This window comes from Canis lupus, chromosome 12 (assembly GCF_003254725.2).
Source record: "Canis lupus dingo isolate Sandy chromosome 12, ASM325472v2, whole genome shotgun sequence".
Classification (NCBI taxonomy): Eukaryota; Metazoa; Chordata; class Mammalia; order Carnivora; family Canidae; genus Canis; species Canis lupus.
In genome coordinates, this window is record NC_064254.1 from 24673006 (window position 1) to 24689252 (window position 16247).

The following is a 16247-nucleotide window of genomic DNA, read 5'->3' on the forward strand; positions in this document are numbered from 1 at the left end:
TGGATCTGTAATTGCAGTGCCCTGGGGAGACTTTCCCAGGAATTTAGGACGGTTGGATCAGTCCACATCAGGCAGGATGCAGCCACTCCCTTTTTGGAGAACAGTATGACTAGACTGAGTCAAGTTTCTCCTGGCACATAGGGGCTTAGGGGAAGGTGGGTTGTGCTGGGCTGCAGGGGACATAATGAATGTAGTGAATGGAATTAGTGTCATTCAAAAAATGTTTGCGGCCCTACTCTGTGCCGGCACTGTGCTAGTATCCAAAGTGGAAAATAATGAAGTTCTTGTCCTCAAGGAGCCCACAAACAAGCGAGTGAGACAGATCAATATGAGGTGAATGCTAAAGCAGGTGAAGTACCAGGGCAGAATGGATTGAGTGGATGGCTGGGAAGTCCTGAGCTGAATTCTGAGGGAATAGCCCTTAACCAGAGGAGGATTTGGGGAAAAGACTGCCCACACTGAGGAAATCCTACAAGGATGGAGTAGGCTGAGGGCTTCTGAGTGGTTCAGGATGACTAGAAGGGAAAAGGGCAAGAGATGAGGCTGCAGAGGAGGGCAGAGACCACATATTGAGAGGCCTCTTGTCCATCAGGCAGAGAAGTCTAGACAGTACCCTCAGCACTCCACAGAGACACTGAAGGATCTTAAGTAAGGCAGTGAGAATTTCAAAGGGGTTTTATTTCTTTATTTTTTCTTTAAGTTTTTTCTTATGAAATTAAAAAATTCTCACTGAAGAAAATTAGGAGGTTATAGAAGGGTATAAAGTAAAAACATAGAAACAACTTTTTTTTTTAAAAAAAGATTTTATTTATTTAATCATGACAGAGAGAGAGAGAGAGAAAGAGAGAGAGAGAGAGAGGCAGAGACATAGGCAGGGGGGAGAAGCAGGCTCCCTGTGGGGAGCCTGATGCGGGACTCGATCCCAAGACTCTGGGATCACACCCTGATCCAAAGGTAGATAGATGCTCAACCACTTAGCCACCCAGGCGTCCCCATAGAAACAAGTTTTAACTCCACCACACAGAGAGAACCATGGCCAATATATTGGTGTATTTGATATATAACTTTTTACGTGTTTGTGATCGTTTTAGGTAAAAAAAAAAACAAAAACAAAACTATATTTTGCTTTCTTTCACTATTTCCTAGACATTACCTTACTTTAGTTCTTTTTGTTACCAAATTTTAAAATTTGAAATTATTTTAGATATACAGAACAGTTCCAAAGACAGTGCAAGAGCTCCTGGATGTCTGCCACCCAGCTTTCCCTAATGTTAACATTTTTTTTTCATTAAAAAAAATATTTTATTTAAATTCAATTTGCCAACATATAGTATAACACCCAGTGCTCATCCCATCATAATATTAATTTACTTTATCTCATGTCTGTCAAAGGTGCTTACTTCTGTCATATTTCCACTAATCAACCTGGGAACCTGACCCATAGTATTGTGAGTCAATGGACATTCCTAGCCTGAAACAGGGGGCTCCTGGAGTAAGGGTGCATTGGCCTGGAAGAGTGGAAGTTCTAGGACCAAGCAGTGCGCTGGGTGGGGAGATGCTTCTGGGCAGATGAGACTTTCTGGACGCTACAGCTCAGCCTGTACGTGGCAGCAGCTGCGAGTGCTGCTTCCTGAGGAACCCTCAATCCCTGGGATAGTTACAAGTGGTCTGCAGGTGTTTCTCCTTATGTTTTAAAAAAGTAATAAAACTGAGTTTTCTGTGCAATCTTGACCAGTTTAAACCCTGAGTCTGATCCAACATTTACTGGCATTGCTCAAAGCCAATATTAGATGATTTATGATTGATTCTCAAGTACTCAGTTAAGTCATTTGGTCCTCATAGATCATCCAAGGACAACGTCAAGTACTGGCAAAAGTCACCACTAATGATAGAAGAAACTATCCCAAGCCTCATTTCTAGACTCTCTGCTTGTTCCTTTTCACCATTTGATGTGACTTCTTCCTTTAAAAAAACCCTCTTGATAATTATTTGTCCTGTCTTAGGACCATCTTCAAGTTATGCCATTCTTGTGTATTTCTCATTTTATTGTACATTTTTGAGAGTAAGACTTGTATCTTCTTCAGTTTTACAAATTGCACAGTGCAGAGCATGATATCTTGCTATTACATGTTAAATACATTTTTAAAAGTTTAAATGTATTATCTTTATACTCTTTCCCTTGGAGAAGTTATGGAGTCTTGCAGCTTTATCTAGTACCCTTTATTTTATTTTATCTTCTTATTATTTTATTTTATTTTATTATTTTATTATTTTATTTTTTAAAAAAATATTTTATTTATTTATTTGAGATGGAGAAAGTGAGCACATTAGCAGCAGGAGGGGCAGAGGGAGAAGCAGGCTCTTTCTTGTGCAGGGAGCCCATTGTGGGGCTCGATCCCAGGACCCTGGGATTATGACCTGAGCGGAAGGCAGGCACTTAACCAACTGAGCCACCCAGGCACCCCCTAATATCTTTTAATATGTAAACTCTGTTGGGTATCTCTAACTGCTTCTTAGGTCCTAACTCTTAGTGCCTTGGAATGTGACTATATTTGGAAATATGGTTTTTAAAGAGGTGATTATAGTAAAATGAGGTCTAATGGGCCTCCAATCTATTCTGGTTGACCTTATAAGAAGAGGAGATTGGAACATGGGCAGGAACAGAGGGAAGATTAAGTGAAAACACAGGGAGAAGGTGGTCATCTACTAGTCAAGGAGAAAGGCCTCAAAAGAAACCAACCCTAGCAGCACGTTGATTTTGGACTACTTGCCTGCACAAGTGTGATGGTATAAATCTCTATCGTTTAAGCTACCCAGGCTGTGGTACTATATGATGGCAGCCCAAATAACTAATACACTTTCTTTCCTTTTGTTTTTTTTTTAGTAACACACTTTCTTTATCTGAATGATAGGCTGGCTTTCCCAACGCTCCTCCATATTTCTGCACTTACCAGCATTCTCTCAGGCATATGTATTTGGTGGTGTCTTTTCCAACACTCTCAACTCCTTTTATCATCACTAAATATTTGTTTTGCTTTCTTTCTTTCCCTGTATTGGCATTGCTGTTATTCTAGTCCACTCCATGTTGATTCTTTTTTTTTTCTATGTTGATTCTTATTTCATAGTCTCAACACATTTCTCTTTCTATACAGATCTTGGTATCTGATTTTTTGTTTTTTTTTGTTTTTTGTTTTTTTTTTAAGAAAATTGTATTTATTTATTTAAGCAAGAGAGAGCATGAGTTGAGGGAGAGGCAAGGGGCAGATGGAGAAGCGGTCTGCTGAGCAGGAAGCCTGTTGCGGGGCTCCATCCCGGGACCCTGAGGTCATGACCTGAGCCAAAGGCAGATGCCTAACTGACTGAGCCACCCAGGCACCCCAGTACCTGATTTTTCTTTAATAATACAGTCCTATATGTATTCTGAGTACTACTTTACTGAGTAATGTCAAATTGTTCGTCTCTTGGAAGTACCCCTTTTTCTCTTCTCGAAGGCCTAGTAATTTGTGGTTCTAGAACATATAACTATATGCCATCTTTTTTTAATATTACAGTTTATTATATTTTTAGTCATCTCTACACCTAATGTGGGGCTTGAGCTCATGACCCCAAGACCAAGAGTCACCTGCTCTTCTGACTGAGCCAGCCAGGTACCCCCATGCCTTCCTGCTAGCTTCTCATGTGACTTATCCTTTTGACTTTGGTGTATGTCCTTGACTTCCTGGTCTCCACCTTCGAATCTATATGTCTGCTCTATTCTTACACCAGGTATAGTGTAAAACACTAAACTAATATTGACTATCCCCTTTAACCAAATTGGTGCTTCTCCATATAGTATATCACATAAAGTGGCAGATGCCGAGGGCTAACATAGGGTCATGTTAGAATTTCTAGTTTAGTCTCAGTCTTTTACTAGCTTGTGACTTTGGGAGAATCCTATAACCTTTTTTCAGCTTCAACTCTAAGGTGAAGATAATAATATTTAATTTCACTTGAGTATTATGAAGAAAAAGATTAAATATGTGAAGCATTTGTAGAGCACTAAGAAAACAATATTTGGTGTTATTTGTTGTTATTGGGCTTGACATTTCCCATATTGTCTTTCATTGCCACTGGTATCAGTCTTCCCAAATTCCTGGTAATCTCCTTGAGGGCCCAAACCATGGGTCATATATTTTTTTCTGACTCCTATAGCACATAGTTATTGTTTAATAAATATTGAAATTAAGAAAAAAAGCTGTCTCCTAAAATCACAGTTGAAAAGCCTTATAAGTAGGGTGATTATTCATTGTACTTTGCATGGGATGGGTCTGGTTTACCCTAGTTATCCTTGAATAATCACCCCCCCGCCCCCGGAAAAGTATACTGATTTGGACAACAAATCATAGAATTGCCCTTCCCATGAGGGGCCCTGCTCAAAAAGAACCATGAAGTTTATTTCACAAACATAAGAGGGGCATAGGGCAAACTTTCTCTAAAGGAATAAATATCTAAAAATGAAGAGACTTGAATCCAAAAGTAAAAGTTCTATTTGGGAGAATATTTCAGTTGATGGCCATTAGAAAGCCTGTGGGTAAATGTTCAGAGGTCAGATAAGATAAACCAGCTGCACTTCACTGCAGTACTGCCAAGTGTAGTCTTCGAGTCTTACTTTTGGCAGATATGTTTGGATGCTGTATTGCTTGAAAAGGTATTAATCAGACAGTTTAAGTGTATGTTGTTAAAAGTTAAAAATGGGGCAGCCCGGGTGGCTCAGCAGTTTAGCACCACCTTCAGCCCAGGGCCTGATCCTGGAGACCCAGGATCGAGTCCCACGTTGGGCTCCCTGCATGGAGCCTGCTTCTCCCTCTGCCTGTGTCTCTGTCTCTCTCTGTGTGTCTCTCATGAATAAATAAATAAAATCTTTTTTAAAAAATAAAAGTTAAAAGTCTAGTCTGTATTCTGATTTTATTTTTGTTTTATTTTTTAAAGATTTTTATTAATTTATTCATTCATGAGGGACAGAGAGAGAGAGAGAGAGAGAGAGGCAGAGACAGGCAGAGGGAGAAGCAGACTCAATGCAGGGAGCCCGACGTGGGACTCGATCCCGAGACTCCACGATCATGCCTCGGGCCAAAGGCAGGCGCTAAACCACTAAGCCACCCAGGGATCCCTATATTCTGATTTTAAATAGTTTTTGTTTTTCATTACCCACGTAATACATGTACACAGTTTTGGTGTGCTTAGCTAAAATGATGCCACATGGGGGAGGCCTGGGTGGCTTACTTGGTTAAGTGTCCAAGTCTTGACTTGGGTTCAGGTCATGGTTTCAGGGTTATGAGATCAAGCCCCACATCTGGCTCTGTGCTCAGAGCGGAGGCTGCCTGACAGGCTCTCCCTCTCTCTCTCCTTCTGTTCCTTTCCCCCTACTCCATCCCCTTGCTTGTACACAGACATGTACACACATACACACACATTCTCTCTCTCTCAAATAATTAATAAATCTTAAGTAAAATAGAATGCCACATATAAACTGTAAAAATAAGTCCCTCCCTGTATCACTGCTCATCCATTCGATCTTCTTTTTCTATATGTGAACAGCACAAAGAATGAGTACAAATAAATTATAATTATTAAAACATTGCAGACTCAGGATGCCTAGGTGGCTCAACGGTTGAGCGTCTGCCTTCAGCCCAGGGCATGGTCCTAGAGACCTGGGATCGAGTCCCACTTCGGGCTCCCTGCATGGAGCCTGCGTCTCCCTCTGCCTGTGTCTCTGCCTCTCTCTCTGTGTCTCTCATGAATAAATAAATAAAAGCTTAAAAAAATGCAGACTCAAAACAGTTTATGTAGTATGACCACATATATATTTATATATAAGCATATTTAAATGTATATAAACACATAAGTAAACTTTAAGCATTTATGTATGTCCATTAAAAATACATGGAGGGAAATACAAAAAATTAATAGTATTTCTAAGTGGTAGAGTGTCAGAGTTTTTTACATTATTTGTCATTTTATACTATTTTTATAGTAAAGACATATTTCATAATTAAAAAAAAGAAATCCAAAAAAAGAAAAAAGAAAAAAGAAATCCTGATTTTTTTTTTTAATGAGAATTCCAGTTTTACTTTATCCATAAGTCATCCATTTAAGAGTTGTTTTTTGTCTCCCCTGCCAGCTGGTGAGAGGAAATAGTGCCAACATTTTGGTGCCAGTAATTGCTTCCACATACCAAATACATCTATATTCTGAATCAAGATTATCTTTTGTCAGTAAGAATTGGATTTTATAAAAATAACAGTTCAGATAGGGAATATCTGATCCAGTGCCTAGAGGTTTAACCAGGAGTGAATTAGTCTACAGTAATTCTATTAAAAAAAAAAAAAAAGAGTCCTGAATCTCTCTTCTTGGAAAGGAAATATTTGGCATGAGAAAAGGCTGGTTTTGGGTGATGGCATATTGTGATTTAATGAGTTAGAATTATAGTTTTTAGCTTTGTTCTTAATGAACTGACTGATTTTAGAGACATTAAAAAAAAAGATGCACAGAGGGGATAGAAGAAAATACAAATTTTCTAGACACAAAAAGGAGAACTGCTTCAAGCATCTTCTGGGTGGCAAATCCTAATTGCCCAAGTCCTCCATGGGAACAGGTCCACAGGTACCTTGACTCCTCATTTACAAAACTGATTGCATCACCTTCTTCCACATCTTCCACCTATTGCTTTGTTCCTCAAGGTAAGAGCAAAACCATTTTCCCCAACACCCAGATTGAAATAACCTCTAAATCTGGGTGGGAAGGATGGAGGAATGGGCACCACATCTTCTTCAGGAAGGACATACTCCTGACAAAATCGCACAACTTGAATTTCATCATGAGGAAATGTGACCAGTCTGCAGAACAACTGGCTAGCATTCTTCAAAAGTATCAAGGACAGAAAGGACAAAGGAAGGCTCATGAACTGTTCACTATAAAGAAGACTAAGGAAACATGGAAGCTAAATGTACTGTAAGATCCTGGATGACAAAGAAAGACCTCAGTGGGACAATGACTTTGGGGTCAGCTGATGAAGGTCTATAAGTAATTTTTGGTGCTACTTTATACCTTTTTATAAGTCTGAATTCTTTCAAAGTGAAAATTTAAAAAATTTAAATATCATTAAAAAATATCAATTTGCAGATCAGTACTCAATGCTAACAGAATGACAACACCAAAGAGATGAGTAGTAGATGTGTATTAACTGGTGTAGGAATGCTGGCACATGAAGGGCATGTGGAGAGTTGACCCTGGAAAGCAGAGCAAGAGCTGGATGTGAGAGGAGTTAAGTGTCACACTGGAGAGCCAAGTTTTAACAGCTAGAAATCTGGGCTTTTGTGTAAGGAGTGGATTTCCTTTTATTCTCTCTCTCCAAATTCTGAGAAGCATTTGCTTTTTTAAACAGTAAAAATTGTGAGTTTTATTCTGTTATTTTCATTTGTGTAAGATGACAGTCAAGTCCAAAGTGATGAACTGCTACAGAAACTGAAAATAACGTATAGAAAGTGCATTTTGGAATAAAACATAAGTGCAGTAAACCCTCCCCATCTGAATTATTTTGATTCTGTATTCTCCTCCATGATTCCCCTCTCTTATTCTCCATGTCCCATTGGTCACCTGTCAATTCTTTTTTTTTTTTTTAATCTAAATTCCAGTTAGTCCATATACAGTGTAATATTAGTTTCAGGTATAGAACTTAGTGAGTGACACTTACCTATAATACCCAGTGCTCATGACAACAAGTGCCCTCCTAATCCCCATCCCTCCACTCACCTCCTCTCTGGTAACCATCAGTTTGTTCCTTTAGTAATAGGCTTTCTCGGTTTGCCTCCCTACCACTTTCATTTGTTTTGTTTCTTAAATTCCACATATGAGTAAAATCATATGGTATTTATCTTTATCTGATTGACCTATTTCATTTAGCATTATGTTCTCTAGCTCCATACACATTGGTGCAAATGGCAAGATTTCATTTTCTATTTTTGAGATTTTATTTTTTATTTGATAGAGACAGAGAGAGAGGACACAAGTAGGTGGAGTGGCAGACAGACGGGGTGGGAGAAGCAGACTCCCTGTTGAGCAGGGAGGTTCGATCCCAGGACCCCAGGATCATGACCTGAGCTGAGGGCAGATGGCTAACTGGTTGAGCCACCCAGGCGCCTGGGCAAGATTACATTCTTTTTGATGACTGAGTAATATTCCGTTATATCTATATATCACATCTTTATCCATTCAACTGCTGATGGACATTTGGACTCTTTCTATAATTTGGCTATTGTTGATAATGCTGCTATAAATATCAAGGTGCATGTATCCTTTTGAATTAGTATTTTTATGTTCTTTGGGTCAATACCTAGTAGTGTAATTGCTGCATTGTAGGGTAGATCTATTTTAATTTTTTGAGGAACCTCCATACTGTTTTCTACCATGGCTGCACCAGTTTTCATTCATTCCCACCAACAGTGCAAGAGGGTTGCCCTTTCTCTGCATCCTCACCAACACCCGTTGTTTCTTGTGAAACACATCTTCTTCTAAGACTAAATCAGAATGAAATAGAAAAAAGGCATCAAACCTTCTGTGGATTTACCAACTGGTGCTTGCAGAAGAAAGAGACTCACATGCTGTGCCACTACCTTCAGTGCCTGCAGAGTAAACTAAACCCCAAAAGCCCTGAGGCCATCCTCTTCAGCAAGGTTCTGCTACTTTAGAGACATATGTGTAGCTTAGGTAAGACAACTGAACAGTAAATCAGGGAACATGGGAGAGGAGAGGCAGAAAATAAATTCTCAGCTGTCTTCTCTATTCCAAAACCTAGGTGTGGTCTAGCCCATCGTCAGCCTTCCATATCACTTCCCTTTAATTAGCTGCAAAAGACTTAGGCTCAGCTCTTCACAGGACTCAAGAAAAAAATATCTATTCATTGATTCATTTAACAAGTTTGTTAGATGCCAAGTGTGGAGTGGACTGGAGGAGAAGATGGGATACAAGAAGTGCAGAATTGTCTCACTTTCAACATTTTAGTCCAGCACGATTTCCAATTGGTTCTAAAACCATTGATTGTTTGGGGCCAGCCTGCAACAAAATGAGAAAAATAAGGATGATGTGGTTTAGAAATGTTAGTGTTGAGAGGGATTGTTTTATATTCTGAGAGTATGTTCTTTCAGCTCTTTTCTGCAAAATGCTCCTCTTTTTATTAAATTATGAAATGTAGTAAGACTGAATCCTGATGCAAGTCTGGCTCTATTTTCCTTTGTCTTCTCCACAGAACCCATTTAGGACAGATACTTGAGAAGACAATTCCAATTATTGGCTGGAAGTTCAAAACCTAAGATAGAAGTTTCAGTCCTTATCCTTAGGGGTCACAAGATTCTTGCTTCCAAGTTTGAACCGATTACATTTCCAAATTTGAAAACATCAAACATGAAACATTGCCTCACCTGGGACTTTTATGATGAGAACATAAAATTTTTTAAGAAGAAAACCCTTTAAGTATGAGTATCTGCTAAATATTTTAGTTATTTAGTTTTTTGAGCAGAATTCCATTTGAATATATGTAAAAGTAGAATATATGTTTTTAATATATATATTGAATTTTATATAAATAATTTTTCATTCCAGGTTATTTAACTTTTGAATCTTTAAGTGCTCCATTAAGTATGTCCTTGAATTATTAGCAAATATTTTTGGCTTTTTCATTCCAGGTTATTTAACTTTTGAATCTTTAGCACTCCATTAAGAATATCCTTGAATCATTAGTAATATTTTTGGCTTTTCAAATTTTTTTTAAGATTTTATTTACTCACAGAGACACAGAGAGAGAATGAGAGGCCTAGACACAGGAAGCGGGAGAAGCAGGCTCCACCCAGAGAGCCCGACGCGGGACTCGATCTAGGGTCTCCAGGATCACACCCTGGGCTGCAGGTGGCACTAAACCGCTGCACCACCGGGGCTGCCCTGGCTTTTCAATTTTTTTCTAGCACTTTTTGATGTGTTTCACTGATTTTAAGAAAGCTGTTGAATTTTAAATAGTTCATTAAAAACTCTGTGTCCAACAGAAATATGAATATTGTTGCATGGCTTATGCACATACGACTTAGAGATATATAGAAGTCTTGGGGTGAAAATATTATCCTTATCTTTCACAAATATAGCTACTAAACACATTTTTCTTCCTTTTTATAAATGCATTAGAGTTAGTGGATTTTCTAAATAACCATGAGCCATTTGGAAGAGTGATTTTTAATAACATTATCTCCCACAAAATAAATACTCCAGAGGGCTAATACTTCTTTTCTTTTTTTTTTTTTAAAGATTTTATTTATTTATTCATGAGAGAGAGAGAGAGGCAGAGACATAAGCAGGCTCCATGCAGTGAGCCTGACGTGGGATTTGATCCTGGGTCTCCAGGATCATGCCCTTGGTTGAAGGCAGGCACTTAACTGCTGAGCCACCCAGGAATCCCAAGGGCTATCCCTCAGGCAGTGTATTCTGGAATTGACTTCATCATAAAAGTTCATTATTTCCAACTGAAATAAAATAATTATTGAAACAAAGTAATAATTGATTTTTAAAATTTAAATTGATTTTAAATTTCTAAATTTGTCAAAAACTGTTTTAAGTTTCTGTGATAGCATTTATCCCAAGTAGTACTACAAATCAAAAGGTTTATTGTTAATCGATGTCATGATTAGACTAGTATTTCTCAAATTTGAGTAATGTAAATAAATCGTTAAGAGGAAGATAATTATCAAGGATACCCAGAGTTGATATATATCATTTTGATGTCATTGTACTTATTGTGATAATTTTTATATGTGTGTAGCTAAGACACCCATGTACAACCTAAACAGATTTATGTATTTAACTAAAAAAACGGTAAAGCCAATACAATTCTGGTTGACATTTAATTTGCTGGATGATGTTTTGCTGGAATTAAAAAGCATATGTTAAGGTTAAGAATGTAAAAATAAAAAAAAATGTAAAAATTTAGTCACTGTTTTACTTGATATTTTTAATTTTTTAATTTTAGTTTTTTTTTTTTTTTAAGATTTTATTTTTATTTGTCTCAGAGAGAGAGTGCACACAAGCAGGAGGAGCAGCAGGCAGAGGGAAAAGCCAGGCTCCCTCCCAGGACCTGGGATCATGACCTGAGCTAAAGGCAGATGCTTGACCCTCTAAGCCACCCGGGCGTCCCTGATATTTTTTATTTTGAGCACAGTGAATCATCATCTGAATCACTGTCATTACCATAGTTGGTTATTTACTTCTTTATTTCAAAAAAGTAAATTTGCTTTTAACCATTACAATTGATTGGAAGAACAATCAAGTTAATTATTCACTACAAAATGCAAGAGAAAAAAATTAAAAAATACCACTGACTGAAAATCCTTCATTATATATTTACTTTTGTATATACTGCTTCTACTCTGTTGCAAGTTGGTACACACAAAGGCACAATCAGAGCAGTATTTCTACTTGCAGTATCAACTGATAACTAGCTGCATGGGTTGAGCAGGTTCTTTGGATCCACTAAATGTCCTTTGAATTATAAATCCTGTGAAAACACAACAGTCCTACCATAAATCTCTAATCCAACTACTGTGAAACCTTTGTTTGGTGATCCAAAGCATAATTTATCTTATTTGGCTCCAATGAATGCTTTTCATGTCTAAATTCACCTCTATTGTGTTTCCAATAGTACTATTTTCTACATGGATTTGTTTTCACAGTATCAAATTGAACCTTGACTGTTAAATATTTTTAAGAAACCAAAGGCTTATTTTTGAGAATGTTTTGTATTTGAAAATTATGCAAATTATGACTGCAAGACAGAAACTAGTTTTATCTGTATAACTGTTGAAAAAATCCAAATTAAGAACAATGGTGATGCAGGATTATGATTGGCATTTTGAATTTAGAACCTGTTAATAATCTAAGAACAGCTAGACTTGTTTATCAATACTTGGCAAGCCAAACTGTGTCATTTCAGACAATCATATGACACCAGTGGGATTGGCATCATATGCAGTGGCTGGCACTGTCATCTAGCACTATTTGGAAGTAATATAGTCTTCAGATGACACAGGATATGGTTTTTATTAAACTTTTTAAGCTTATCATAGAAAATGAAGGAAAAAAGAAGATTATAGTTGAATGAAGGAACGCCAGAGATTCAATTGATTTGACAAATCCTGGTTTAGATCATATAAATAAAATTGCTTTGAAAACTATAATGTGCTCCATAAATGCCAATACCATTATTAGAAAACAAATATAGTTGGAAAAGTCTGAAATTAATAATATTTTTTATAATATAAAAATGTTTGGGTTAACTGTACACAGCAAATAGAAAATTCCCACAGTTAAGGTCATTACAGAGTTTCCAGGAAAATAGCTGCTCCTATCACTCCACTGGAAAAAGCACAAAACAACCTAATTCCTTCATAAGTGTACTCTCAGTAAAACTGACCTTGGTTCTAAGAGTTGCCTGTGTGACTGGAATTGGGTTGAGGGAGGAGGTGGTGGGTGTTGAATTAGAGGAGAGAATCCTGTCCCTGGGAAAGAGGCTGGACATTTGATTTGGGAGCCCACTGCCTGGGGCCCCATGTAGGGTGAAGTCCCAAGTACATACTACATTGCTTCTGGGCCACTGACCCTAAAATACTTAACCTCATAGGAAAAAGTCATGTTCCTTCTAGATGGATGAAGTTTTTTAGCCACATGGGCCCTTGGCTGACAGATTGTGTTCTCTTCAAAGAGAAGAACACGCAGATGATGTGATTCCACAGGTGTTAGGAAGGTCCCTTTCCTCTCTATACTTTGGATAACCGTGAACATTGATTCTGGAGTGTTTAGTCAAAGTAGATTTTTTTTTTTAACTTTTTAATTTCCATTTTCTGAAATGTTAAAATAATTATCTAGCTGAGAATGTTAACTTTTGGACATGATTATCAGTCAGTTAGTCAAGTTGGAATTAAATCTTGGCATCATAACAGGATCTTATTTGCACCTACTTCAGTTTCCAAAGCTCAGCCGACTGAGAGAAAATATTTTCATCAAGAATTTCAATGGGAAAGCCAAAATCTGGAGTAAAAACACATCTTCTGTGAAGGATTACATCATAAAGTGTATGAGGGCCCATCTGGAATTAGGAATAAATACAGAAGAGTTCAATTCAGTTCAGCAGACATCTATGGAATATCTGTCTGTGCCAGAACTGTGGCAGAGGCAGGAATACAAAAATGAACGAGATAGCATGTCTGGTCTCAAGGGGCTCATAGTTTTATAACTAGTAGCGTATTAAAAATTCAAATATTCAGAGTGGTTTGGGTATAAAGAAAAACCGATGTTGCCAAGATCTTGTTAATTTCACATGCACTCACCAATTTACTTTAGCAAGTTATATGGGCAGTACACTGGAAAATGCCATCAATTATAGAGCATAAAACAAAATTGTATTTGAGAATAGTTTTTGGATGACTTAGATTCTTATGATCCCTTTCTTTAGTTACATTCCTTTTAACACAAATAAGGTAATTCTAAGTAGATAGGTCTAGCACAGTGGAGTCCAGTCGGCTTAAATTTAAATAGGGAAAGAACAATAAGTTGTTAGGCACTAAGTTGTTAGGCACCAAACTGGGTTGTGTGCTTGCCTAAAAGAAGTATTTTTCTCTCTCTTTTTTTTTTCTCTCTTTTTAAAAGATTTATTTATTTATTTTGAAAGAGAGAGAGAAAGGGAGCATGTGTGCATAGGGGGCTGGGCAGAGAGAGAGGGAGAGACAGAATGTCAAGCAGGCTCCATGATGAGTGTGGAGTCCGATATGGGGCTCAGTCTGATGACCCTGAGATCATGACCTGAGCCGAAACCAAGAGTCAGATGCTTAACTGACTGAGCCACCGAGGTGCTCCTAAAATGGGTATTCCTTGTAATCTTTGGATACCCTGAGCTAGCATAAATAATTAATACTGCCATAAAATAATTTCTGCCAAAATATAATCTGGCGCAGAACAATGGAATGACTAAGGTTATGGTGCACAGGATAATTATCCATAAATGATAAGTAGTGCTTATAAATACTAGTATCTAAAATTATTTCCATATGGCTAAATCAAGGTCATATTTTTTCTGTATTCATTATTAGTCTCCTGTATTTGTAAATAGCACCAAGAGTAAACGGTTTTACTGGATGTTTTCATGAAATTCATTTTTCACGCCTCATTTACCCCTACACACACACACACTCACACACCAGAGGATAAACCTTAAAGTAGAGGTATTGGATTAAACCCCACATGGTTCCTATTCCATGTCTTCTTCTTTGGCCCCAGGCCCAGATTCAGCTGTGCTGAACTCCATACTATGCTACCCCAAGTGAGGGGGCCAGATTGGTACATCCAACTTTGAGGATTGGAGATGCTGAAAAGCCCCAGGCAATACAAACTGTAGGGAGGCTCAGGGAACCCCTCTACTAGGTCATACAGCTAGAAGTGGATGACATTAGCAAGTGGGGGTGAGAATTTAGGTGAAGGTGATGACTCTCAATAAAAAGAACATGGATGTTGGCACCTGAGTGGTTCAGAGATGAGGAAGCTGAAAAGAGAACCTGTGTTGTCGGAGTGAGCTCCTGGTCCCAGGACCATGGGTGGAGGTGGCATCAGTCCATGCTTGGAAATCTTAATCCCTGTCACAATGTCAGATCTGTCTTGGGTCCAATATGGAGCAAAAGGAGAAGGCAAAAGAGTTTTGGAAGGATAGGGAGTGAAGATGGGATGTGGGGTGGAGAGGGGAGGATATTGGAGCAAAAACTATTGCAAACATTTCCCAGTGGAACACTATGTACGGGGAGACTGTGCTTTCCTATTTCTTAAGCTGTCCCTGATGTGTTTTTTCCTTTCTTTTTAAAATCTCCACTATGCAGACATGTACTGCCTAAAGAAGAATAAAGGAACATTCATGTACCATTAATTGAGCGTGAGCACTAGAATAGGACCAGAACCTTCAAAGCCCCATGTATGCAAACAGTGCATCCTCCTCCTTTCCCACCCTTAGTTAACCATGATCTTTCTTTTCTTTTTTTTATTTATGATAGTCACACACACACACACACACACACACACACACAGAGAGGCAGAGACATAGGCAGAGGGAGAAGCAGGCTCCATGCACCGGGAGCCTGACGTGGGATTTGATCCCGGGTCTCCAGGATCGCGCCCTGGGCCAAAGGCAGGCGCTAAACTGCTGCGCCACCCAGGGATCCCTTCTTTTCTTTTTTAAGATTTATTTATTAGAGAGTATGTGGGCCAGTGTGGGGAGAGGCCGAGGAAGAGGGAGAGAGAATCTCAAGCAGACTCCCTACTGAGTGTGGAGCCCAACACAGGCTCAATTTCACAACCCTGAGATCATGACCTGAGCCGAAATCAAGAGTCAGACACTTGGGGCACCTGGGTAGCTCAGCGGTTTAGCATCAGCCTTTGGCTCAGGGCGTGATCCTGGAGTCTCGGGATCGAGTCCCACATCAGGCTCCCTGCGTGGAACCTGGCTCTCCCTCCGCCTATGTCTTCTACCTCTCTCTCTCTCTCTCTCTTTGTGTCTCTCATGAATAAATAAATAAAATCTTAAAAAAAAAAGTCAGACATTTTAACCAACTGAGTTACTCTGGTGCTCCAGTTAACTGCTACCCTGAATTTGGTATGACTCACTCTCTAGCTTTATTTTTTTAAGTTATGTATTGATTTAAGTCATTTCTATACCAACATGGGGGCTCCAATGCATGATCCACAAATCAAGAGTCTCATGCTCTTCCAACTAAGGCAGCCAGATGCCTCACTCTCTTGCTTTCTTGATAATTTTCTATCTTCAGTATACATCCCTGAACAATATATTATTTTTTTGTTTCTTTTTAGTTTTTATATAAATGCAGAATTGTATTCAACAAGAGACAGCTGGCATACTCAAAATAGACTAATTGAAAGACAGAATTTGCAGAGACTATTTACAAAGGTGTGGGAGTAGGGAACCATAAGGGATAGATAATGCAACCAAGTAGGGCTTAATTGAAGCTGATATGTTACTGTATGGGAATCTGAAAAGTAGAGGGAAGGGAGCTTCCCCAGACCTAGGGTAAGAAAGTCCTTTAAAGTTGGTCTCCTTGAAAAAGCAAGAACAATTTGAGGACACAGGCAGCTTTGCAGGGAGGCAGCTAGTGGAACAGAGATTTTGATATCACATT